At 47.4% G+C, this 27,888-nt stretch overlaps 1 protein-coding gene across 3 annotated transcripts in view; it reads right to left on the bottom strand.

Moving 5' to 3' along the window:
• The window catches only part of ENO4 (enolase 4), a 418,823-nt gene that overhangs the window by 246,205 nt on the left and 144,730 nt on the right, over positions 1-27,888 (bottom strand). The gene's annotated exons all lie outside the window — the stretch shown is intronic.

A 27,888-nucleotide genomic window follows, 5' to 3' on the forward strand; every position in this document is an offset into this window, starting at 1 on the left:
GTTTTTGTGATCCCTGCCTTTTCTCTTGAACCCCTAGCCCACTCTGGGTTGCGCTCTCGGGAGGAAAGTTCCCCCTGATTGGGGCCACCGTTGCTCAGCCTTGACACTGAGCGACAGTGGATTCATCAGAGACACGTTGAACCGCGACGATCCAGCAGGCTTCTCCTGCTGGGCCAGCAACCAGCGACAAATGGCTGCATTGACTGCACACAAACACTCTAGCGTCTGTGTGACTCAGTGTTATTGCTCATGGTGTTGTGACACTGTTTCTCAGATCAAGAGGTACAACCATAGTGCTTGGGGAGTGAATGCATGTTGAGCAGTGGCCATCCCCACATATCAGGCTCTGCAGGTAGCCATTGCTTGTGTTCTGGGGCATCATCATAATACAGGCAAGTGTCCCACGTAGGATGCTCATACGCTGCAAACAAGCCAACTCTATCTGCCCCCTCAGTTGCCCTCCTTCAAGGGTTCTTATGCGGCCTGCATTTTTGGGTCTTGTGCAAGGTGCCTAAGCCTTTGAAGTGAAGTAGTAACGTAATGGCTGATGATTTTGAGGGAGATGAGGGGGAAGTGTCGTCCTCTATGCCAGGTGGAGGCACAGCAAGCACAAGACAACATGGATACTCACGGTCCAGGTCTACATTTCAAAACACCACAATTCCAAAATGTGAGATGAGGGGAGCCCTGTCATTACTAGGACTGGGTGGGACATGTGGGTCAAACATCCTGAAATATAATTTATGGAGACAAAGACAGACAATAACATTGTTCAAAATGCTCCAGCAATGATTTAAACTACTTTAAAGGAACAGAGAGAAGTAGAAATGCTATATGCATATAATGCTCATGTGCAGCACATGGCACTGTTGTGCAAACTGGATTATTGATGGTCAAGGTGCGATACAAGCGCTCCTGATCAATGGTTGCTTCTGACCCAAGCTTGCTGGCTAATTCTAAGGGAGCCAGAAATTGTACTAGAAACGGGAAGATCTCACAAGCTAGTAAGTGTAAGAGCCAACCACATAGTGGAATCTCTCAAAGGCATGAAGATTAAAGGGGTACAAGCTGTTCAGGACTGGCCTGCAGTGAGAACGTCAGATGAGAGGACGAGGAGGTCAAGGAAACACGCAACAAAAATGTGGCATTGCAAGAAACCAATCTACGCGAATACTGCAAAGGTTTGCTAACATATGCTAGAAATATTCAGCACATGGACAAACATGTGGATACTGCATGAAAGAACATTTCTTTGTGAAAGAGGGCAGAGCTGCTACTCCTGTATCCTAGGTGCATGCAACCAACATTCCCAGGCATCTCGAAGGTGGCAGTGATTTTACTAGACTGGGAGGCAATGATCAGTCTGCCAATGGTGAAGAGGACAAGGAAAAGGTGTTTTTCATCTCCTCCATTGTCAGCACCAGAATAGGCAAAATCGGAGTATTGGTGATGAATGTTTATTGGAATCCAGTGGGAATAAATACTTCCATCTTACTAAATATTGTTAAAATAATTGAAAATCTTTCAGCATTAAATCCACACTTAAATATTATTTTATGCAGAGATTTAAACATCAAATGTCTGAACAAGCAAGGAATAGCGAACCTAGACCTTTTAAGAACAGGGTCCACAGACGCAGTGAAATGGGTTCAAATAACCACGGCGAACCACTTACATATGTTGAATGGCCAAGTAAAAGGTGACATTCCGGGGCAATCAACCTGGACCAATGGGTCAGTGAGCTCTACAGTAGAGTACATTTGGGTTTCAAAACTCAATCTGCATAAGATAATCCGTTTGGAAGTGCTAACTCAAACAGACAGCGACCACAACATTCTAAAGCTGACTTGTCATAAGATCAATAGAATAGTAAGTCAAACTGAAAACTTGACAACAGTATGGAACTAACTTCCACAGGAAATCATTTAAGTTTAACCAAAAAGGGCATCAAGAGAATAAGAGAAAAATACAAAGATCAAGAGAAGAGCCCCAACCCACAATTAGACTACGAACCACTCTTAAAAATCTACGAGTCAAAAATGTCAGGAACAAGACTGGATTCGTATACAGCAAAACACCAGTATAGCGCCAAACTGGTTGAGAAGAGAAAATACGTATGTCGAGAAACTCGTTGATCAGAAAATGGTGCAAAGGATCGTCCTGCCAAAAGAAAATTAAAAAAGTGCAACAACATTACAAGAACTGGCTCGAAGACATCAAACATTGGAGAGACCAGGAGCAAGGTGAGATAGTGCTAGCCGCAATAGCTACGAAAAACACTAGAGAAACCTGGGACATAATTAACAACTTAACTCTCAAACACCAGAAGTGATTAATAAGTGATGTCCAAAAGCTTGAATGGATTAAGCATTATTCCAAAGTTTTTGGAACCTTGGAGGATGACCACGCTCAGATCCTGGCAGACCCTTCAAAATCCTGGAAAAGGATGATGGATGAAGAACAGATTGAGGCAGCAATAAGGAAATTAAAGGATTTGTATGTCGCCGGTCCTGACGGCCTGACAAATCTCCATCTAAAGAAAGATAATTGGGCAAAGATGATAAATATACTTTTCATGCAGATAAGGGCACAAAAAAAATCCCAGCAGATTGGAATGAAACTATAACAGTTCCTATATTTAAGAGAGGAAAACGAGATGACCCAAAAAACTACCAGCCAATCTCATTGTCAGCCACAATAGGGAAACTGTTTGCATCGGATCAACAAATGGATCTCACAATCTGGGCACAAAAGAATAGAACCATTGATCCCCGGCAAACCGGGTTCACTAAAAGATCTGGCACTGGCTTGAATCCGTTTCTCTTATCAATGCTAAAAATGAATTCAAAGCGGAACAACAGCGGTCTATATTTGCTTTTACAGATCTAAGTCAAGCATTTGATGGAGTAAACCAAAAAAACTATGGGCTAAATTAAAAAACTGGAAATGCACTGACGATTTATTACAACCAATCATAGCCTTAAATCGTGATACGTCAACACAGATAAGAACATCGAACGTGGGAGATCTAACAATTGACATTGTCATCAAAAAAGGGGTCAAACAAGGGTGTCCCTTAGCCGCCACACTTTTTAAATAATACATCGCAGACCTGCCATAAGTGCTACATGACACAAGGCACTTTTCTCCAAAGATCAATTACCGAGACAAAGCTATGATCTGCTATGCTGACAACATAGTCTTGATGGACGACACTCAAATCGGTCTGCAATGCTTGCTAAGTAGGCTTCAGAGCTACATGACAGCTAATGATCTAGAGATTAACATCACACAATCAAAAATCATCTCTATTGGGGGCAAAAAGACATGTATAGCAAAGAGTTTTTGTTGGCAGATGGGGGGACAGATCCTTGAGTCTGTGACGGACATATGATAGTTGGGAATAAGATTAAACATCTCATGTATCAAGAAACAATGGGAAGAAGAGCTCTACTTAAAAACAAGGACGTTCAGAAGTCAAGGTTCCATACTGAATGGCAGATTCAGTAAATTTTCTCTTTTACCGGTACTAATGTTCTATACTCAGAAAGTCATGCCAGGGCTATCATATAGTAGCCAGGCAGGGCCAAATCTATCTTGGCATATTTGGGCTAAATTAGAAATCCTCTTTTGGAAGCCAATATTAAAAGTGCCACGTAACACTACAATTGTGGCGATAAGAGACGAGTTGGGGCTTGAATCATTACAGGCCAAAATTAAATGGAAATCGTTGTTTCTGTTAAGGAAAATCAACAAAGAGAATCCCGCAGAGGGATATCAAATATTAACTAACTCAGGAATAGGAAAAACAGCAATCCTACTAAATACTTGGAAGGAGGAATGGACGAAGGTGCTTCACAATCTTGAATCATCAATGGAAGAGTTACTAACCAATCCAAACCAAACCGAAATAAAGAAAAGCTCAACAGGTTAGATTGGATCGAAACAAGAGAAGCGAAACTGGCTTTAAAAAATTCTAATAACATGTAGAATGAACCAAGGGAAAGGAACTCTCTTCCAGAATACTTAATTAAATTTCTTCCAGGTATTACAGAGAGAGGCTGATGAAAATTCGTCTTGGGGTCTATCCGACAAATGAATACAAACACAGAACAGGGAAAAGAGGAATTAACAAAGGGACTTGCAGATTCTGTCATCAGTTGGAAACGACCTACCATCTACTATTAGAATGTGCAGCAATTCATGACGTAAGAATGCAAAATCTCGCCAGCTATTTTACCCTTTTCAAGGTAGAATCTGATGAAGAATGGTGGGAATACTTTTGGGGATTAATCATCATCGTTTCACGTGTGCTGGTATAACATTTTTGGACAATCTACTTAAAGGAAAAGACTTAAAAACAACAGACTTGCCATCAGTAGCTTGCTAAAGTGAATTTAAAGGAAGGAATAAGAATAAACAAATGTCATTGTTTGTCATGGTTTTAGTTGTCTTAGTGAAAACAAATAGGCAAAATGGGTCAACCCACGTGCAAAATACAGATCCAATCATCAGATGTGCCCATCCTGATTTACCCAGGAGCTCCAGTGAATGTGATGGCCTTCCGGCAATTTCAGACACTCTGTCCAAGTACCCCCAGCTAACAAGCCAAAGGAGGAAATCTACAAGTATGGGGAAATGATCCATTACCTCTACAAGCTGCATTTGCCACAGAAGTCAAACATGATCTGAAGAAAATGAAGGCAACATTCTTTGTCACTGCAGAAGCAAAGGACACACTCTTCTGCTGCAACATGACAGATGCTTTAGGGTTAATACACTTTACGTTTGGCGTGTACGAAGAAGCCATTGAAACACCTCTGAGAAGGCACAACAAACCTTTCCAAGAAATTGCATAATTGCTCATCCAGCAAGTAGGACTACACATAGAACCGAGCAGTTTGACCAGTGGCCTTGCACCACTGAAATTCTCTTCTGTCCCAGGAAGAAGTAGAACAAGGACTGCTGTCAAAGCTTAAAAAAGGAAAGAGTGATTGAAAAAGTCACAGGACCAGCACTTTGGGTTACCGCAATAGTGGTGGCAGTGAAACCTATGCAGCCTGACACTATCAGGATATGCGCGGACATAAGCTTGCTGAACAGGGCAATTAATTGAGAGAGCCATTCAATACACACACTAAATTACATCATAATGGACCTTCAAGGAGCCATTGTGTTCTTGAAGGTGTACCTAAATGCTGGTTATCACCAGGTGCCACAGCACTACAACTTGAGACATACCACAGCATTCTTGAATCATGAGGAGCTTCTATTGATAGGGCGAAGCAATGGAGTATCCTCCACATTGTGGGTATTCCAGCTATACTATGTGGTTTCGTTGACGCCAGTTTTTGAGTGGTAATTTTGCTTGACCTAATTTTGATAGTTGATATTTGTTTCTTTCATTTAATGGTGAGGGTCTCCCCCAAAGCGCCTTCCCTCTGACTGCCACAAAACACTTCACCCCTCACTCCCAAACATATTTACATTTATTTTAGGGAGAACTAGCAAAGTTAGGTCGACCAAATTTACCACTCATAAGCTGGAGTCAACCTAACCACCATATTCCATTCCAGCATGGTGCTGGCTGGACAGCACAGGGGCAACGCCCTGGTCTAGGAAGCAAGACCACTCAGAGCAACTGAGGTTTGAATCCCAGATCCGAGCTTAGAAACGGAACTCAGATATGGTATTAGGCTCATCTGACAATCTAGACTTAGACTATCAAAGGTATTCAAGCACCCACCAGAACAAGTTTGAAAAAAGCAAAGTGTGTGTTACTACAGTCTCAAACAGTGTCAAATGGCTCCCAGAAGCAGAGGTAAACACCCTAGTTGGCAAGCAATAAACTTTCCTCCGGACAGGACTGTGCCAAGCAGTAAATACAAAGATCTTGACACAAGGCTGTCATCGAAAAGATGGAAGATGCGTGGGCGGCTTTCAACTCTTGCGCTACATATTCCAAGCCTATTGTCACAACCGCTGGGTTCTGGCGGTTATGGAAGAGGTGGAAACATGGCGGTCGTCAGACTGTGCCGCCACGTTGTGCTCACTAGCGCTGTTTACGTTCTAGTCCTTTCCAACATGGCCGCCGCTGTGTGTATTTCTCTGTTCAAGCTCAGCGGTTCGGCGCGTTGCAACTTCTGAATTCTTCTTTGTTGCTTGCGCTCCACAGTTTGCTCGCTTAGCGGAGTTCCGCTCCTATCCTGTATTCCTCTTGTTGTCCTTCCTATATTCTTACCGGTGCTCCTTCTTGGACTCGGGCACGGTTGCTCTCCTCCCTTCTTCCATCTTTCCTTACTTGTTGTAGTTGCTCTCTCTGGCCTCCTCCCCCCCCTGCTCTACCTTGTTTGCCTCCATACCGTCAGTTTGCCCGGGATCCGCATTCCAGCTGGCTTTGGATATTCCTCTCGTTCCGCACCGTCGGATACCTACACTCCAAAGGGGTTTTTGTGCCGTTAGGCTTTTCCCCTTGCCGCACTTGTCTGTCGCGGGGGGGAGTCCCCGCGAATTCATTCCCAAAGGGTTGCGGTGGCTTCCTCCCGAGGCCGACCCTATCTACACAAGGAGAGAAGGACTTTTACTCGTCGACCTCGTGGAAAGAAGTTGGACTTCTCGTCTTCATCAGGTGAGGAGGAAGGGGAATTAAAAGACTCTCAGGGTTTGAGTGGGGTGGACCACATCACGGACAACCCTGCAGATACACCCACAGCGTCAGACATTGTTGATACCTATGTGGACATACAAACAGCAATGGTTCCCACATCTCCTCTGGAGACCTACAGCTTCTTGGGAATGGTTTGTTTGTGTGGAAGATTTATATCTGATCTGTCCATGGTAACAGAACCCCTACAACAAATCTCAAAGAATGACTGCTCTTGGGAATGAGCACCTGAGACAGCATCATTCTATGACTATGCACGAGAGTAATGGTGGGTGCGAGTCCATGTAGCCCAGGGACAGTGTTAGTTCAGACTGACGAAAAAGCAGCTGGACTCCCCCAAAAACTTACTCAAACAAGGAGTTGACAACACAGAGCATAGAAAGGGAGGCCATGGTTGTACAATGGGGCTGTAAATAATGTTCCCATTTACCGTATTTGGACGCTCCAAAACTGTGATAAATGATCATAAAATACCGATCCCTGTGATGCCGACACAGTGACCTGTAACCTGCCCACCAGCTAGAAGAGGGGTGGAAGCTATTATGATTGCAAGACTGAACAGTAACACTGTGATTCAAGGCAGGACTAGACAACCTAGTTGATTTTCTTTCACAACATCTTTGTGCCCTCTTAGGGGACACCGGCATAGAGGGAATTTGGGCTGAAGAACATTTGACAATTTTCATGCAAGCTGTAATTCCACTCACGATGTCCCATGACAAAATCAAGGCTGCTACGGACCCTTATAAATGCATTCAATCGATTCAGCAATGGCAACTACTGGAAGGATTCCCTGGCGCACACACATAATGGAATGAGGGGGACAAGACATCACAAAAGGGCATGTCTAACATATGGGTTGATTTGCCCACATCCATAGAGGGGCTTCCGCTGCAAGGCTTGTGCATTGCAATCCCTTCTGCTCTTGAGGACCAGGTGATAGTGTTTTCCCACTCAGGAAACCAGGAAACCAGGGAGCACAGCAAATAAAGGCAGTTCTACAGGAAAAGTATGGTTTCCGGACCTGGAGAAAAGGTTTGTAACCTTGGTCCAGAGCTGCATAAAGTGCCAAGTGACCAGAAGCAAAAATAAACAGCTTCTTAATGAGGTGTCGCAAAGAAGTGACAAACCCTGGCAAACGATGAGCATTGACTTTGCCACCATTCTTCATGACCAGCACTGCACAGTGGTGCTGGATGAACATTCCAGATATCCAGGCAGTGGAGTTCCCTTCGTCCACTGCTGCACCGGTCATACCTGTTCATGTGTGGCTTTTGCAGGGCACGTACTACCAGAATCTCTGATGTCACATAACACCACACTTTCCAGGGAGAGGAGTTTAAACCATTTCTTGATGAAAATGGAATGTAACACCCTATGCTGGCATAGGGCCATCAGGGATGTTGAGTTATTTAAGCGCACTGTCATGCCGGCTGAAGGAATGCACAATCAACTGGACTTTAGGGATGAGGTTTAGAATCTTTATTACAGGAGGTAATTCCTGCAGGATACAGGGAAACTACCATTATTGGCGTCTAATATCCTGGTGTTACCGGGGTATTCCAGGTGCCGGCAACAGCAGTAAATCTCTATTCCATGGAGTCCCATGGGACTCAATGGAGGGGATTGCTAGAATTACTGGCACCTATCGGTGATGGAAATTCCGGCATTTATTTGCTGGTAGGGGCAGGATTTATCTCCAGCTCTTAGCCAGAGGTAAATGGGTGCCCCTCACCACACCCCCACCCCCGGCAAACCTGTGTTTTGCTGTTCCGGGAAAAATTGCTGGTGCTGGAATTACTGGCAATTTTACCAGCAATTTTCTTTGACCGGCAAACATGTAATGACCCCCAAAGGGTCAAATAAAAAAAGTCAAAACGGTCCACAAAAAGGTCTTGGGAATATCCGCAAAATGTCTCATCTTGGAATGCTCAGTCCTCTCATCCACAGGGTGATTGTTGATCATTCTTGAGTAACTAGTTTCTAGATTTCCTGAGACCCATACCGAGGACTAACTAGCACCACGCAAAGATTTGGTCTGCATTGGTCTCCCTTTTGTCTCTCATTGAGGTATTTGTGTGTCTCCTCATCAGCTGGAGATATAACTTCAGCTCCTTGAGAGGCTAGAGTTAGAGCAAGAAGTCCCCACCACTTGTCTACACCCCAGAGCCCCTCACTAGCTTCAGAGATGTATGCCAGGACCTCCTTGTTCGTTCTTAGGTTCTTCTCTACCTCTGCTTGGTTGTCCCTGCCAGGATCTTGTAGCTCCACCTGCCTTCTTGGTATGCCTCAGACTGACCTAGCCTCCTCATTCCTTCATGCCCATAATAACTTCCACATCATCTTCTTCAGTTGTTGCCATCGCTTGCTGCTTCTCCTGTTACCACTTCCTCCAGCTCTTCTTTCTTTTTCTAGTATCACCTCCTCTAGCTATATATCACCTCTTTCTGCTATCAGTTCCTCAAAATCTTCATCACATTCTCGCACCACAATCTCTTCCAGATCTTCACCAGCTCTTCGCCTCAAACTCCTGGATGGTTTTCGCCCTCTCATCGCCAACAGGCTGCACTCCCCCCACAGTATTTTAAAAATTCACCACAATGCTCCAATCGCCATCCGCAACCTACTCTTGCTACAGTCTTCTGTACTCTGTGCCCTACTCCCCCTGTGAGGAATTGCTCCCGATGGTGCGCACATGTGCACGCAAATTGAATAAGAAATGTGACTGGCTCTTGGCTTTGGTCACCCCTGGGCCAGATAGAGGTTTCAGGGGCTGGGTGTCACGCATCCTGCCACTACACACCCCAGCAACACCATTAGAGTTCCCACAGCACGCCCATATCCTACATCATTGTCACACATCGCCCACACAGGTCGGGACTCACGTGTGCAGTTGGGTGCCCTTCGAGGCCGGACGTGACATGCCACATATTCTACGCAGTCTCGATTATACCCGTTTTTGCATTGGCAGCTGCATTTGGGAAACAGAATAACCAGACGAGCGCTTCTGCGTCACGTGACTGCCCATATCCGCTCATGTGATTCGATGCTTCGTTCATGTGATGTGGTTGCACGACCCGTGTCCAGGAAGCGGCAAGTACAAAAGCAGTGATTTGCTGTGCGTTCTTCGCTTCACAGCTGTTTCCAGAACCTGTTTGGCGTTGCTTACCTATCGTTTACCTTGGAAAACCTCGACCTTGGATATTGTCTCTTGGACCCCTCTCGATTGCCCTTGTCGGATTGATGCTCGCCTTCGAACTGCTACCTGGTTATCGACTCGGATTACTTCTTGGACTTCTTTTGGATTTGGAACCTTCCTTGATATCCTGGTCTTGTTTGTCCCCACAGCCCACTCTGAAACTGCTTTAAATGGTCTTGGACTTCTTTCAGGTGGACCTTTTTGTCTGCACAGCTCACTGAGCTTGTCCTTACTCTCACGTGAGTCCCGGAACACCCTACACCAGCTTCACTAGGTTAACAGTGCTCCAGCTACCACCAATAGGTAAGCCCCTCCAGATTTCTCGTACTCATAGTCACTGTTATTGCCTGGTACTTATTGCTGTTTCCTTTGCAGCAGCTTCGGGGTCTCCAGTGTTCCGTGGTTCCGGGCTTCAACATCTCCCACCTGTGGCCTCAAAGGCTGCGCAGAGAGTGGCTTTGGGGTTCTTACTGTGCGGCACTTGGGGACGGAGGTATCTTCTATTTTCACGACGCTCAAGTCTCAACAGACTGTGAAGCCATTTTGTCGTGTTAAAAATGGAGGGTTCCACGGATGACCCCGTGGCCGCTATGGTCCAGGCTATCGCAGTACTGCGGGCCGACATGGCCGCCGCTAACACAGCCATCCATCAACGACTTGATTCTATACAAAGCGTACAGCATCCTCTTCCCGCAGATCCTGAATTTGGGGATGCCGCACCTGCACCATAACTTCCTCCACCTCCAGTTCCTAACACCCAGAATCCAGTTCCCGTGGTACTTCCCACTCCCTTCCCATTAGCAGCCCCTGAATGCTATCATGGTGACCCTAGGAAATTCTGGACCTTCCTCAATCAATGTAAACTCCATTTTCTGTGCAGACCCCAGGCTTTTCCTGACTCTACCACCAAGGCAGCCTTCACTTTGTCACACTTGGCTGGCACAGCTGCGGCATGGGCCAATCCACTATTAGAGAACGACAGCCCTATCCTCTACGATTTCGATCTCCTCGTGGCTGAAATGTCGCAGGTGTTTGACACTAGACACAAGGTCCAGTCCCGTGATTTAGAGCTGCTAGACTTGACCCGGGGTAGAGGGTCCTTTATAGAATACATCACCCGGTTCAATCAATTGTCAGCAGAAACGTCTTGGCCAGAGAGCAAGAAGGCGGTGGTGTTTTATAGGGGTTTAAGCAATTCCATGAAGGACTCCCCCTCAGTGGTCCCCTCTTTACCTACTCAGTTCATGGATTTAGTAGATTTGGCCCTTCAGGTGGATGCTCGCCGAACCGAACGCAGAGCTGAAGCCGGGTTTTCCCAACCAGCATCCTTATCTGCTCCCTTGTCCTCCTCAGATTCCTCAGGAGAGCCCATGCAGATCGGGGGAATTCGAAGTCCAATCACCTCAGTGGAAAGGGAACGCAGAAGGACAGACAATGCATGCTTTTACTGTGGGTTAAGTGGACATTATGTCAAAGAGTGCCCTCGCTGCCCAAAACCAAAGAACCAGGTTTTTCGGACTGCTCGATCACAGAACCGGGGGCTGGATCGAGCACTCCCTGTCTTACCTCAGATTCACTGCCCGCTTTTGGCCATATAAGACCCATCAATGTGCAGGCTGTCCTTCAACCCATCCCAGAGACTACACACCCGGTCACCATTATCATAGCTTCAGGCGACACAGGCAATTACATAGATATTGCGTTAGCCCATTCCTTGAACCTGCCTCTAGTGAATAAAACACGACCGGAACCAGTACAAGCCGTTGACGGTACTGCCCTGGTATCTGGTCCCATTAGACAGCAGACGGCCCCACTCCTGTTGGACATCCAGTCGATCCACAAAGAGACGATAAGTTTTGACCTAATATCCATGCCACAGTTCGGTCTCATCTTAGGGATACCTTGGTTACGAGAACATAACCTGCTCATTGACTGGAAATCGGGTCGGGTGCATTTCGAATCTGATGTATGTCAGAACTTCTGTCTCCCTGTGAATCGGGAGGAAGTGACACCAGCACAGGTGTTGGGGGCCATTGCTCACCTTACTTTGGATGACACCAAGTCCTCATCAACAGGTTCACACGTTGTTGGGGTGGTTGCCCCATTCCTGTGGAATGCCGTGATTTCGAAAAGGTATTCGACCGTGGCTCCTCTGACGTTCGTCCGCCACATCGCCCCTACGACTGCCCCATAGACCCGATTCCCGAGTCTACCATACCTACAGGTCGTATCTATTCCCTTTGTCCTTCAGAGGAACAGGCCCTAAAAGACTACGTACAAAATTCCCTACGTTTAGGGCATATACGTCATTCCACCTTGCCAGCTGCAAATCCCATTTTCTTTGTTCCCAAGAAAGAGGGCGACCTTCGTCCCTGTGTGGACTATCGCCGACTCAATGCCATCACTAAGAAGGACTGATATCCGATACCCCTCATAACACCACTACTCAACCGTTTGTCTCATGCATCCGTATACACCAAGCTAGACCTGCGAGGTGCGTACAATTTGGTACGCGTCCGCGAGGGGGATGAGTGGAAAACCGCGGTTTGTACCTGTTATGGCCTGTACGAGTATACAGTCATTCCGTTCGGCCCGTGTTACGCCCCGGCCATGTTGCAGCGTTTTATGAACGACATCTTTAATGACATACTGGACGTGTTTGTGGTTGTTTACCTGGACGATATCTTTATCTTTTCCCAAAACCTGGACGAACACGTACAACACGTCCGAGTGGTGCTTTTCCGCCTGATCAAGCATTCCCTTTTTGCAAAACCTGAAAAATGCCAGTTTCATGTAGACAACGTCGAGTTCCCGAGGTTCCATTTCACACCTGGTGGGTTGGCTATGAACCAAGCTAAGGTTCGGGCGGTCGTGGAATGGCCCACGCCACAGACTCGAGGCCCTACAATCCTTCTTAGGCTTTGCCAATTTTTACAGGCGTTTTATATCCGGGTTCTCTTCCATTGTGGCCCACCTCACTGACTTGACCAGTCCCCATGTGCCCTATCACTGGCTGGAGGAGCATCAAAATGCCTTCGATGCCTTAAAAAATCGATTTTACCACGGCTCCGGTTCTCCAACATCCCGACCCGGAACTCCCCTTCATTGTCGAGGCGGATGTCTCATCTTTTACCTTAGGAGCGGTGCTGTCCCAGGCATGCCCTACCACAGGTCGCCTGCATCCCGCAGCCTTCCATTCCCGCAAGTTCAACAGTGCTGAAGCTCATTACACCGTAACGGAGAAGGAGCTCCTGGCGGTGATGGATGCCTTCCGGGTTTAGCGATACCACCTCCTGGGAGCCATTACTGCATTACTGTGTTTTCGGACCATCAGAATCTACAAGACCTGGCCTCCCTCAAATGCATCCACAGTAGACAAGTCAGATGACATTTGTTTTTTGCAGCTTTTGACTTCCACATCAAGCATCGCTCTGGTATAACGCATGATAAAGCCAACGCTTTGTCCCGTTCCACTGGGGGCGTTTCCTTGCCGGTCTTCCCCGATACCCTTTTAGACAAGAGTCACGTTATTTGTCTTTGTACGCTGCCCTCGTCTTTGTTGGACTCTGTTCGCAACTGGGTGGCATGGCATCCCGAGCAGTTGTCGGATTGGGACCTGGTATACTGGGACGGCTTGCCCTTTGTGCAAAACTGATTCGTCCTCCCCACCTCTGATACCCACAATCTTGCCCTTGAATGATCTCACAATGCAGCTATCAACGGTCATCCCAGCCAGAGGCGAACTATGGACCTCTTAAAACACTGGTGTTAGTGGCCCTCCATGAAGCGGGACGTTGAATGCTACGTAAACACCTGTGCCTATACCCCCGAAGCCATGGCACACTCTAACCATGGACTTCGTAACCGACCTATCGCGGATACAGGGTTTCGGCACGATTTGGGTGGTAGTAGACTCTTTTACCAAAATGGCTCGCTTCATCCCTTGTAAAGAGATCCCTTCCGCTCCTGTGTTAGCCGGGTTGTTTTTTGAGTCTGTTTTCTGTCTTTTTGGGTTGCCCTCCATCCTCATTTCTGACAGGGGATCCCAGTTTACATCCCGCTTCTGGCGTGCATTGACCAGGTTGCTTGGTGTTGATGCGCGGTACTCTTCGGCCTACCACCCAGAAACAGACGGACAGACCGAGAGAACCAACAAGACTATGGGGCAGTACCTGCGCTGTTTGATCATGCAACAACAGGCAGCCTGGTTACGCATGTCACACCTCATTGAGTTTGCTTACAATAATGCTGTGCACGCCCCCACCGGTTTTTCCCCTTTCAATGCTTTATTCGGCCAGCATCCCCGAGTCTTACCTATCCATGATGTTTCCCTTTCCGAGAACCTAGCTGCTGCTGCCTGTGTCAGGGACCTGTCCTCTATTCATGCCCAGACCCTGTTACACCTTCGAAAAGCCCAGGCGTCCATGAAATCCCTTGCGGACAGGAAGCGGGTGGCGGCCCTGGCCTTTTCTGTGGGTTCCCGGGTTTGGTTGTCGACCCGTCATCTCCGTTTGGTAGGCTGTCGCAAACTCCTGCCCCATTTCACTGGGTGGATGTGGTTTCCAGGGTTATTAACCCAGTGGCCTATCACCTTGTGCTCCCGAATACTTGCCGTATCCATCCCGTTTTCCATGCTTCCCTGCTCAAGACATGTCCCGACCCTTACCGCCTCCGTGCTCCGGCCGCCCCGGTTTCCCTGGCTGCTCCGGATGTGTTTGAGGTATCTAACATTTTGGGTTCCCGTGTCTGTAGGGGTCGCTTGCAGTACTTGGTGGACCGGCCGGGCTACAGTCCGGAGGAGCGCTCTTGGGACCCTGCTGTGGATGTTCATGCCCCCCGTCTAGTTGCCCGTTTCCATAGGGATAATCCATCCTGCCCACGGGGTCGTGGGCCTTTGGGGGGGGGCTCTGTCACGCATCCTGCCACCACACACACCACCAACACCATTAGAGCCCCCACAGCACGCCCATATCCTACATCATTGTCACACATCGCCCACACAAGTCGGGACTCACATGTGCAGTTGGGTGCCCTTCAAGGCCGGACGCAGCATGCCACATATTCTATTCAGTCTCGATTACACCCGTTTTTGCATTGGCAGCTGCCCTGGCATTTGGGAAACAGAATAACCAGACGAGCGCTTCCGCGTCACGTAAATTCCCGTCTCCGCTCACGTGATTCGAAGCTTCGTTCACGTGATGTGGTTGCACCTCCTGTGTCCAGGAAGTGGCAAGCACAAAAGCAGTGATTCGCTGTGTGTTCTTCGCTTCACAGCTGTTTCTGGACCCTGTTTGGCGTTGCTTACCTGTCGTTTACCTTGGAAAACCTCAACCTCGGATATTGTCTCTTGGACCCCTCTGGATTGCCCTTGTCGGATTGATGCTTGCCTTTGAACTGCTACCTGGTTATCGACTCAGATTACTTCTTGGACTTTTTTTGGATTTGGAACCTACCTTGATATCCTGGTCTTTTTTGTCCCCACAGCCCACTCTGAAACTGCTTTAAGTAGTCTTGGACTTCTTTCAGGTGGACCTTTTTGTTTGCACAGCTCACTGAGCTTGTCCTTACTCTCGACATCTGGGACTACTGCTCACGTGAGTCCCGGAACACCCTACCCCAGCTTCACTAGGTTAACAGTGCTCCAGCTACCACCAATTGGTAAGCCCCTCCAGATTTCTCGTACTCATAGTCACTGTTATTGCCTGGTATTTATTGCTATTTCCTTTGCAGCGGCCTCGGGGTCTCCAGTGTTCCGTGGTTCCGGACTTCAACATCTCCCACCTGTGGCCCCAAAGGCTGCGCAGAGAGTGTCTTTGGGGTTCTTTCTGTGCAGCACTTGACTTTCCTTTGGACACCGACACTTGGTGTTTACGGTTATGGGAATTATCCGCTGTGAAATTGAAAGGTTGTGTCCCCATGTCTTACGTTCCAGGGAACAACAAAATCTTAGCATTTACATTGGGTTTGGAAGGACAGGAAACTAAGGAACCTGAGATGGCTTACCCGCAAGATTTCAACGTTCACTGCAGTAAACTACATCTTTACTAAGGGAGTCTTCTGTTTTGGTGTGCAGGACTTGAGGAAGGCGTTCTCTTAGAGGGCTAGGTTGTGGCTTCCAGGGAGGGCTAAGGTGGTCCCGGTGAAACAATAAAGGGGGTTCCTAGAGTTGATGCTCAGGGAGCCTGTGTCCCTTGCTAAATGGTGGAACGAAAGGAAAATGGCCAGGAGATCCTCCTGGACCCCTGAGCCAATCTTTGGATGGTCCCTAGAGCCCAGTAGGGGACTTGTCATAGCACCCTCAACAAACTATTACAGATTGTGTTAGAGCAAGGCAAGGCCTTACCAGTACAACTTTCTATGTCACTCACAGCCTGACTCCTGTCGGCTACCAGGGTGTTCCCAGGGAAAGCAATTTATGGGGAAAAAGTAAGAACCATAATCCTGGATTCTTCATCACAAAGTATTCCAGTTCTAAGCAGTCAATTAACAGTAATGGAGCAGAAAGACACTGCAATCGGGCATAAAATAGGAGAGACGGTCTTTGTCATCAACAGGATCTAACTTTCAGAACTCACATGCCAGGGGCCCGCGGTTACTGAGCGAGCCATCCTGCTTGCGGCTGATTGGCGCAACAGGTTTTTCGCAGGACTACATTCTCTAGAAACCTGCACACGCGCAGAGCATGATTACGTCATGACACTGACATCACATTCAGGATGTGCACTGCATGCAACGTTTCCCGCGGTGATAGTCTCCATAAAACAAGTTGACAATGCAGGTGAGGTGCTTCTCAATGGAAGTGATTTCCGTCCCTCTGTGAGTAGCTATTTTTGGATTCATGATTTCCTGGTACCTTTTTGGCTTGTTTTCCCCTTTTTGGACTGTTTTTGGATTATCCTTGCTGGACTATGGTCGTCTGATGGATTTGGAACTTTGGTTTTCTGATCATGCTGGTCTCCCTGGATTGCTTTTTGATTCCCTTTGTTGCATCTGGCTACATAGAGGACTTGGAACTTTGGTCTATGGACTTGACCCATTTGACTCGATTGCTGCTGGTACTGAGTCTTGGACACTGCGTTCGAAAACTCTGTTATTTGTTTCCCACCCTAGATCAAGTGCTTTTCTTCTCTTTAGGTCGTGTCCTCGTTCCGCAAGGCACAGATCCTTGAGTTTTGGCGACATTTTGCTTCCGCTTGGCAACACATCAGGCGGGTATCCTGGTCTGTGGACTTTGCATGCTGATGGTATGAGGGCTTTATCATTGGGTTCATCAGTGTTTTGGATTCAATACACAGGTAGAAGAAGGAAATCGGGGAACCAAGGGGGGTGGCTTTGGTGTTCTTGGATAACAGGTACTCGAGTGTTTGATTTTTGTTGTTGTTTTCTTCCCACAGTCTGGGAGAGGTTCAGGTTCCCTCCCGCCTGTTCACCTGAGACCCAAGCCTTACATTATGAAGGCTGCGCTCTCTGGATGACAGTCACCCTGTAATAGGAGACCTTCTGCTTCTGACTTTACGGCAGTCAGTGACGGGTGGTTCGTCACACCAACCCACAAACTGATTTTACCTTTTTAAACTTACTTAATTGCAAGTGACTGCAAAGAAAGGGTCTATCATCACGGCAAGCAAAGTGGCCCATTCTGCCATGAGACAATAAAGCTGGCTCCAGGAAGTAATATGGATCACTGAACAGAGTCGAAGGCAACGAGAAGTTAATGTAGTATCTAGAGTATTTCTCTGCACGGGGTACACACTTTGCAGACAATAGAATGTAGTTATGTCATCCAGACTCTGATGGGACATCAAGGTTCCAATTGTTACAGTTGGGATCTTCAGGATGGGAGCACTTACTGATTAAGATGTGTTTTACTTACCTTGTGTCTCATTCAACTAAGCTTACCCTGTAACTTGTAATAAAGCTTACTACTTTTATACAAACCAACTTCCAGCATCTTACCTGCTTCTCCAGTGCCGTGAATACTACAGTTATACATGATCAGGAGAAAACAGACAATGATGAAGGTCGAGGGCTGGAAGAAAACAAAGCGGACTGAGAAGAAACTTACCCATGATAGGGAGAAAGTACAAGGTAAGCCAAAAAGGGGTACACCTTAGAGTGGATTAAACACCAAATAATCTATGACAGAGGTATACCAGGAGGCTGTATAATTGGGAGAAGGACCCCAAAAGAGACTGTAATGATAGAAACGATTTTAAACAGACCATATGAATGTTAATGTTATGCAGAGCTTTAAGAGGGGTGGGGCTAGCCATGGCCCAGCCCTGGCAGTCTCCAAATATGTGCTTGAGCCAGGCCTCTCCAAACTGACCTCCCTTGCCAAATTTATTTTAAAATATGAGTGCCAAACTGCTCTTTGCCAGAAGATGTCACCTCCAGCAATGTCTAGATGCACAACATCAGTTAAAGAAATTTGAAATTGGGTACTTTTGAAGCAGGAAAGGGAAGTTATAAGAGAATACATTGTTTGATTTTTTGCCACACAATGTATTAAACTATTATCTTTAGAATGCCTTTAATTAGTATTTATGAATAATGGATTTCTTTCAGAACTGTGGGATTGCCTGGTGTACGGACCCCTTTTGATTTGATGTTCTGTTTCATATTTGAATGTATTTATTTTGGTCAACATTTGTACACACATTAACCATATTTAAATGCATCTTTTAAACCAGATTGTTTGCCCTTTCATTGCACGTATATGTAAACTCGATTTGCTCTGTTGGGTCACTCCTTTATTTACACGGGCCACTCCTTTATTTACACGGGCCGCTCCTCTTGTGAAGCTTTATTAGCTACTTGGGATATGAGGCTGCGCAAGATCCTTTTTAGGCCCCTGATCAAATATAGCATCAATGGCATTAAAAGCCCCCCAATCCCCCGATTTCTTATCCCACTTAAAGCACTGGTGTTCTGTAATGTGGGGAGAGATGTTGTAACGTAACACTTCCTGGCGTGTGAAATCACTGATACCTGCCAACCATGTGTTGTGTAAAAGAAAAAGCACTGCCGCCCACGCAAAGCAGGGCCAAAGATAAACGTAACCATGTGTGTGTCGAACTTCTCCATCTCTGCAGGGCCCACATTGTATGGAGGCAATGAGGGTAGCCACAAAGTCCTGCCATTCTGCATAGTAGTGGTTGAGAGGTCATGGGAGTAGAACATTGGTATGGAGGCAATGCGGGTAACCACCAAGACCTGCCATTCTGCATAGTAGTGGTCGAGAGGTCATGGGAGTAGAACATTGGTATGGAGGCAATGCGGGTAACCACCAAGACCTGCCATTCTGCATAGTATTGATCGAGCGGTCATGGGAGTAGAACATTGGTATGGAGGCAATGCGGGTAACCACCAAGACCTACCATTCGGCATAGTATTGGTCGAGAGGTCATGGGAGTAGAACATTGGTATGGAGGCAATGCAGGTAACCACCAAGACCTGCCATTCTGCATAGTATTGGTCGAGAGGTCATGGGAGTAGAATATTGGTTTTCTGCTTAGCATGCTAGTTTCAGAAGTTGATTCACAGAGGGAAAATGAGTCTTGTAACATCGTGCTGCAAGTCATGGGAAAAGGTCTTCACACAATTGCCCTCCCCATTTAGGTCAGCCTGCCCTTTTTCTTCGACGCAGGAAACTTTGATAAAGTTGGGGCAACCAATTGGGCTCTGAATAAGTCAGAGCAGCCCACCTCGTGCCAAATGCAGAATTATTGTTATTCTGGAGCCTACCATGCAGCCGGTAAGGTGCTGACCGGTGCAACCAATATAATAAACAGCAATTACAATAATCTGGGAACCTCATTAAAACGAGCCATTTATATTCAAGGAACAATCTCCAGTCCTTGTTACTCCAATGCCGATCATGTACTCCGTAAATCTGATGACTCCTGGGAAAGACTGCTCCAAGGAATACGTCAAGGGCATGTGGGGTACCAGTTGTTATGGGTGACACACCGGCACAACACGGACCCCTTTAAGGGAGCACCCATGTTGGAGGAAGGGGAGGAGCAAAGGAGGAAATAGTTAACAATAAAGAAGGTATGAGTCGAGACCTGTCTCCGCTACTGTGACAAGACCACACAGACCAAGAAGAATACTAACCCACGACTACATACTCAACCTGAGAAGATGGAGTAATGAAGCTCAAGCCTCGGTATCCAAAAATCACAGCTGATGGATACAAATCTATCAGTAAGAAGAAGAAAAAGAACCGGACCTGTCTCTGTGTCATGCTTTACATGCATGGTGTACATGAATACAGGCCAACAACTGGCGACGAAGGAAGACAGCCTGCGCAGTACAGTATTACTGCTGTAATCGGCAGTGTCCTCTGCTCAGCTACACTCCGTAGGGTCATTACTGCTGCAGTCCGCAGTGTTCTCCGCCACCCTCTGTGGCATCCTGCGGCTGCAGTCCGCAGCATCCGTAGTGCCCATCTCCTGCCGGCTATGCTCCACAGAGCGCTCATCATGCCGCACTCTGTGGCGTCCAATCCCCTTCAATCTGCAGGCTGTCTCATGCCGGCTGCTCTCCACACCGTGCTCATCTCGCTACATTCTGCGACATCCAATTGCCTGTGCAATCCGCAGGCAGCCACCATCACCACAAGTGTCCTGGTGAGATGGGCCTTGATGGGCTGCATCGCTTCCCACTGCAATCCATGGCTCTCCTCATGGCTTGCAATCCGCAGCCAGTCTTCCACATGAGGTCCTCTAGAGGCCACATAACAGATCTACTTACATTACAAGAGGACCTTTTGAGGCATCAGCACGGGCCTAATCTGGCTAACGCCAGCACAGTCTAGCACACTTACCATCTGCAGACATCAGCCGCACAGGCCCTCCAGCGGCCACATCACAAGCCTTGTTTGGCCAGGGCCATCGCAGAGAACCTCTGCAGGACCGGCTAGCTCACTTGGACCTCCACTGCTGGGGCAAACCGCACCAGTCACGGGGTGCCTTCATCACTCCAAGGCCCACACTGGCTGCACAGAGGAAAAAGGGAATGACGCAGGTTGGTGCGACAGCCGTGGGCCCAAATTGTAGGAAGGGTGCTTGAGGCAGGACACATGACGCCTGCGACACACCCATCTGTAGAAATGTCAGGGGCTCCAGTCCTACACAACACAGCTGCGTGAGCACCGGTTGTTGGCAACCTGTCGTGTCATTAGGGAGGATCAGGAAGCGGGGCCCCATTCACGTTGCAGCCCCAACATAAAGAGCCCCGGTGGGTCCGAAAGGGTAGAAGAGTTTAATGACTTCATAAGGGCTGTAGAAGAAGACAAATCAACCGTCGTCAATGACATTTTCACCAACCTAACAGGTAAAGAAGTTAAATGGATCATCAAAACAAACCCTGATGGAAAGTGGCATATAAGAATCTTGTGGCAGCTCTAAACAAAAAACTGGCCATAGAGCCCAACAGAAACTACAAAAGATATGTCTTTAATCAGTGCTCACAAATGCCCCACAAGACAGTTGATGAGTTTATTACCAGACCAAGACAGAAATTGGTGCACTGCCAGTTTGCACAGTTTTTCGAACGATGAGGCCATTCGGCTAGAAGTGACTGAGGGCTGCACTTCATCGGCTTTCCGAAAACAGCTACTGAAAAGGCTACTGCAAACAGATGAAGTGAATGAACTAGCGAGGGTTCACAAAAAGGTAGACAGACATACAGGCAACATCGATCGCACCTTGAAACAATTGTGTATAGGCGCGGTATAAATGCCATATCATATTATATTGATGGAAACGCTAAAAAAGAAAGCGGAAAAGGACGAGACCATAGCGTCTAGACATGGCCAGGGAACCCTCAAATATCCCTACCACAACAAGATGGCCAACAAGAGACGAATACCAACAACTGAGATCGGGCTTCAGAGTATATGCTTCAAGTGTGGGTTAGCGTTTCCACACTCGGGGACATGCCCAGCGATCAGCCAGAGGTGCTCCAAGTGTGGAAGAGAAGGTCATTTTCACACTGTATGCAGGGAAGGGAGACCATTCCCAGCAATGAGAAACTACAAGGAACTGTGGTATGACTATAGATTGATGAAAGGGTACGCCTAGTACTGCAACACCCCAGGAGGGTGGGGTTTCACCTTTAGCAAGCAGTGTCCCAGAAACTGCAACTGTTTTTGGACAATGGGATAGATATGAAAGCAGTGGGACTGACACCATGGATCTTGCCACTGGTGGTGGTGCCGAAGGAAGTGGGGGGGGGGTGAAACAGACTTGATATGAGGCTGGTAAATACAGTGATACAAAGAGAAAGACACCCATGTCCAAAAATAGAGGAAATGATTGCCCACCTGAACAGGGCCACCAAGTACTCAAGACTAATCACTGCGTATGCAACACACAAGGGCTTGTTCCAATTCAAACGCCTCAACTTTGGCATTTCCTCTGTCGCAGAAATGTTCCAGGCGGCCATAAGGCAATAAGGCAGCTATTGATTCCCACTAAGTCTGTGTTTAATAATAGCGATGACATAATAGCGATGACAAACTGGTCTATGGGACAACCAGGATGAGCATGATCAGACACTCATGGCCATTTGTGACATCCTAAGGTAAAGCAGGCATCACGTTGAACTTCGACAAGCCTAACATTTACAAAAACAAACTCAGGTTTTATAGACACATTTCCTCTAGCCAAGGTATGCAACCAGACCCTGAGAAAGTGTGCACCATCAATGATTTATCTATTTATCTGCGCCCACGCAGGTGGCAGAAGTAAGGTTGTTCTTGGGCATGGCAGGGTACTGTGCCAGGTATCTTCCCAGATACACCATCACCATGGAATCTCCGGAAAGGCTGTTGAGGGAGTAAGAGCTGTTCCATTGGTCAAAGGAGTGCCAGCATGCATTTGACACAATTAAGGGCGAGCTAGCAAATGCAACACACTTAGCCTACTTCAACCAGATGTGGCACACAGAGGTAGTGGTTGATGCCAGCCCTGTGGTTCTAGAGGCCATTCTAGCCAAGCGGGAGGATATGGACTCACCTCTGAGCCACACAGTGGCTTACGCAAGCTGTGCTTTGACTCACACTGCAGGGGCCTATTCCCAGACCGTGAAAGAGTCTGGCTTCCGTTTGGGCATGCGATTACTTCCACCACTTTATCATAGGGAAAATATTCACATTAGTGACTGATCACCAAGCCCTACTGTCACTATTTGGCAATGCAAGGATGAAGATGCCACCACAGATAGATTGAGAATACAATTATAACATCATACACAGACTGGGGGAGGGAACAACTCGTTTGATAACATATCACGCCACACATGCCAACGACAACAAAAGCCAAGAGAGGGTGACACGGAATGCCTGTACTACATTACAGAGAATGCCCTACCGCCAGTGCTGACGCTAGAGGAACTAGCACAAGCATCGCAGGAGGATCTGTCGATAGCCATGGCTATTGAGTTGACCAACGCCAACAGATGGAATGACTACAAACGGCAACTACAACATCACAAGAACTGCAACAGGATGGGGGTGGAATGACTGGCTAAATGAACACTGAACTCAGAGTCTCTGATCAACGGATCCTGCTAAGTGGGTGTCTACTAGTCATACCGGCAACACTCAAGATAAACATGGTGCCGACACATCACGAGAGACAGAGGAGTAGACACCACAACAAAGCTACTACGACAGAATGTGTGGTCCCCATTTATGGATGCCATGGTCAAGGAGGTGGTGAATAAATGCTTCCCCTGTTAGGAGACCCTCCTCCGACGCTGCAGGAGATGGAGATTCCCCGAAATGGTGTGGCATAGAGTTGCCATGGATTTCTATGGGCCAATGGAAACAGGTTACCTGTTGGTGATGATAGATGAAATTTCAAGATCCATGACCGTGAAGAAGACAAACACTACAGCATTCACACAGGTGCTAGGAGTGATCAATGTGGTTCTCAACAAATGTGGCATCGCCCACACAGTGAAAACAGACAATGTACTTCCATTTAAACATTCCATCCAATGTACAGATTTGTGAAACACCTGGCATTCACAAATCAGAAGGTCGCTCCCCTATGGCTCCAATCCAATCCAATGGCAAACTCCTGTAAAAGCTGGTCATCTCCCAACTTACTCTCCACACTGAATCTGTTGGTTGTCTCTGTGACCATCAGTCTGGCGTCAGAGCTGCCAGAGACACAAACTGCTCTCCTGAACAACTGCAATGATCTGCTCTCCAAACTTGACTCCAGCAATCCTTCTGTCCTCATCCTCCTTGATCTTTCCTCTGCTTTTGGCATGGTCAACCACGCCATCCTGATCAATCAACGCCATGAGAGCCCGGGCATCAGAGATCAGGTCCTGGAGTGGATGACTTCCTTTCTCTTGGACTGTCCCTACCAGGTCCAACTTGGGTCTTTTCTCTCCGCCACCACTCTCTCTCCACCTGTGGTATTCCCCAGGTCTCTATCCTCTCGCCCAGGTTTTTCAACCTCTACTTGGCCCTGCTGCACCGACTGATCTCTACCTTCTTCTCTAACTTTCAGTGTTATGCGGATGACACTCAGCTTTTCTTCAGGCTCACCTCAACCTCTTCTCCTCTCTCGCTCATTCCTGACTGTCTATCTGCGATTCAGGTTTGGTGCAACTCCAATAGTCCCTGCCTTAATGCCAGTAAGGCGGAGATCCTTCTCATTGGGACCTCTGCTCCCGCTTTCCCTCTCTCACCCTGGCCACCCTCCTTGGGCCCTCCTCCTTTGCCTTCCTGTCAGGCTAAAAACCTTGGTGTCATCTTTGACTTCACTCTCTCTTTCTCTCCTCATCTCAGACGTTACTAAGAAGTCCCACTACCAGCTGCACCTCCTCAAAATTACTCTTCCTTTTCTCACCTTCCCCCAGATGCTCACTGTCTCCAGAGCCCTGGTTCTCTCTAGGCTGGACTACTGCAACAGCCTCTTTCTCAATCTGCCTACCCCTACCCTCTGCACTCTGCAACTAACCCAGAACAGGACTGCAAGACTTATCCTTGGCCTCAAGCCCAGGGACCCTATCTCTCAAGCCCTGAAATCTCTCCACTGGCTCTCGGTGGATACAAGGATCAAGTTCAAAACCCTTTGCATTGTCCAGAAGGCTTTCTGAGGCCGGGGACCGCACTATATCTAGTGCTCTCTTGCAAAATACCTTTCTTCTTGAGCCCTTCACTCAGCTACCACCAACTATGTACGGGTCAGACGCTACTCCAGGCTGAGAGTGGGGGGTAGATCTCTCTCCTCTGAAGGTGTCTCCCTCTGGAATGGCCTCCCTGCCCCTCTCAAACTTGAGCCGGACCACCTGAGATTTCGGAAGCAGCTCACAACTTTTCTCTTCTCCTCGGCTTTCTCCCTCTCCCTCCACTGCTGTCCTTTCTAACAACCTGTCTGGTTTTTGGCTACCCCCAGTGTCTCCATGGCTGGCAAGCTCTTTCCTGATCAGTCACCCCAGCACTGCCTCCGGGTCTACCATGCATGTAGGCGCTGTAATTGTAATATCTACAGTCCCTGTCTCCTTGCACTTACCCAAAGTTTCACTGCTGTAGCTGCACCTACTCAGAGCAATGCTGCCCTGTTTCCCCTTCCCTCTCCCTGGCACTTCCTCTGCTCCCCTTTCACGTTTCACTTCTTGAATGTCACAAGGCCTAGTAAGACTGTTTGTCTTGTCCGCCCTTTATCTCCCCTCCCTTATCTTGTCATGCCTAGAAACCCTTGTGTACAGGCGCGTTATAAATGACTTATATCATATCATATCATGGTAGAGCAATTTATGGCATCCATAAAGAGAACTATACAAAAGGCCATGATCGAGAAGATGCTGATACAACAAGCATTGAGTGGAATGTTGCAGCAATACAGAAACACACCCCACAGTGCTACAGGAAAGACCCCAGGAGAACTGATGGTAGCTTATAACGAGTGAGCAAAGGAGTGGACGGACTGGAAGAGGGAGACTTAACTGTTGGGGTTTAATGAAGGAGACATGGCCCTGGTAAAACAGTGGATGCAGAAGAATACTGGCTCCAGATATGAGGTGATACGGGGACTGAGATCAAAGGGATGGTGACAGCTTAGAACAAAAGGATAGAGGGTACAAGAAATGCCTCATTCTGCAAGCACCTCATCAGAGACACAGAGGAAATAAAAGAGCCAGAACAAAGCCCAGAGCATGACACTCAAGGTCGGCAGATGAAGCAAGGAGAATGGACTGGTGGGATGAACAAGAGCAACCAAGGAGTGAGAGGGAGAACAACAGAAGACTGCACCGGATTGTCACGAGACCATCCAGACTCACTGAATAGATGCGAGATGGACGTAAGGAGATATGTGAGGGGGAGGTGTTGTGGGTGACACACCATGTACAACACAGGCCCCTTTAAAGGAAGCACCCGTGTAGCTGGAAGGGGAGGAGTGAAAGAGTAAATAGTTAATGATTAATAAGCTTTACATGAATAAAAGACAACATCAGTTATGCCCCCATAGGTACCAGAGAGAAAGTGGTGGCAGGTTCTACTCCAAAAGCGAGCAAAGAAACATGCCTACACCCTCAGTCAAAGTAGATGCCCCTCTATGCCAGTATGCCAACAGAGCAGGGGAGGACCGCCTACGGGGACACGCACACTTACTTAGATCTGACTCTGTCAATTTAAGTGAAATCCTAACCTAAACTGGCCTGGCAAGGAGGGCTGCAGATAGAGCAGGTTCGTACTCACCTGGGAATTTACAAATTGAATACCACCCTCACTTGAGAGTGTCTTCAGAGCCACAAAGGAGCCATGCCTATAAAATATGGCAAAGGAGGAAATACTGGCAGAAAGGCCCAGGGACTCGGCGCTTGCACTAGTCCTACGTTACGCTGATGCCTTTGTTTGAGCCATCTGTCTGATTCGGACCTTTTATATATTTGCAGCATTCTGCAGTGTCTCAGAAAATCCAGAAGCAGCAACAAGGTAGCATATTCATGCTATATATATGCTATATATATGCTATATATATTTTTATTCTATTGGGCATTTGTATGGCACCTATACACAAGTGTTTCCAGGTGCTACAAGACAAAAAAGGTGGTGGAGGGGACATAGGAAAAAAGAAACAACAATGACGGTCATATTGGCCTTGTAAGAATCTTGCAGAGACAAGAGGTGATAAGTGCAGGGGAGGGATGGGTGGGGGTTTGGGATTGGAGGGGTGAGGAAGTGCTGGAGAGGGGGGGCTAAAGGAGGGTGAGCAAGTGCTGAGGGTTCTCTAAAGCGGTCCTTCAAAATCAACTACATTTTCATGATACCAAACATTACATCTTTGAAAATCTGCATTTCTAATACCTGGAGAGACTCCGATACCTACCACTAATTGCCTTGAGGACGACCGACTGGTCGACACATGTGTCAGCTGTAGACCCTTTGGATTTAACCAATACATCACAATTTTGGGAACACTCATATTACTGGATTTGGCGCATAAGGACTTGTTCATACGGACTATTAGCTGATCAATCATTTTTGGTTATTTATAACGCGCTTAATACCCAGAGGTGTCTAAGTGCGGACCCGGGGATCGAACCTGTGTTGTTCCGTGTCGACTTGGTTCCAAGGCGAGCACGTTGCCCCTGAGCTATCCTCCCGAGACCTAAGATAATAAGTACAGCTGCCAACGTTTTGTAATGCCATCAATTGCCAGTTAATGCATCGTATAACTTTCAAACTGATCTGAATGTTCCCTGAGCCCATGAAAGATCAGATCCCCTTTTCCCTCTCTTTTTGCTCAGGGGAGTGACAAAACAGTTCAGGCATGATAAAAGAAATAAATACAATGAGTAAAGACCAACCTCACATGTCCAGATATGATCCCTAAACCTCTCTGATGTGCACATGGAACACCACTCACAGGCCACGTGTCGTGGCCCCAAACTATGGAGAGGACAGGTCAGAGGTGTCCCGTGTAGTATGGGCTCAGCCTCCCATCCCTGCCACTTGTAAAGATGTGCAGAGCTGCTCCTTCTGCTTCCCTTT

The sequence above is a fragment of the Ambystoma mexicanum genome, chromosome 8 (genome assembly GCF_040938575.1).
Source record: "Ambystoma mexicanum isolate Mex_15411 chromosome 8, UKY_AmexF1_1, whole genome shotgun sequence".
Lineage (NCBI taxonomy): Eukaryota > Metazoa > Chordata > Amphibia > Caudata > Ambystomatidae > Ambystoma > Ambystoma mexicanum.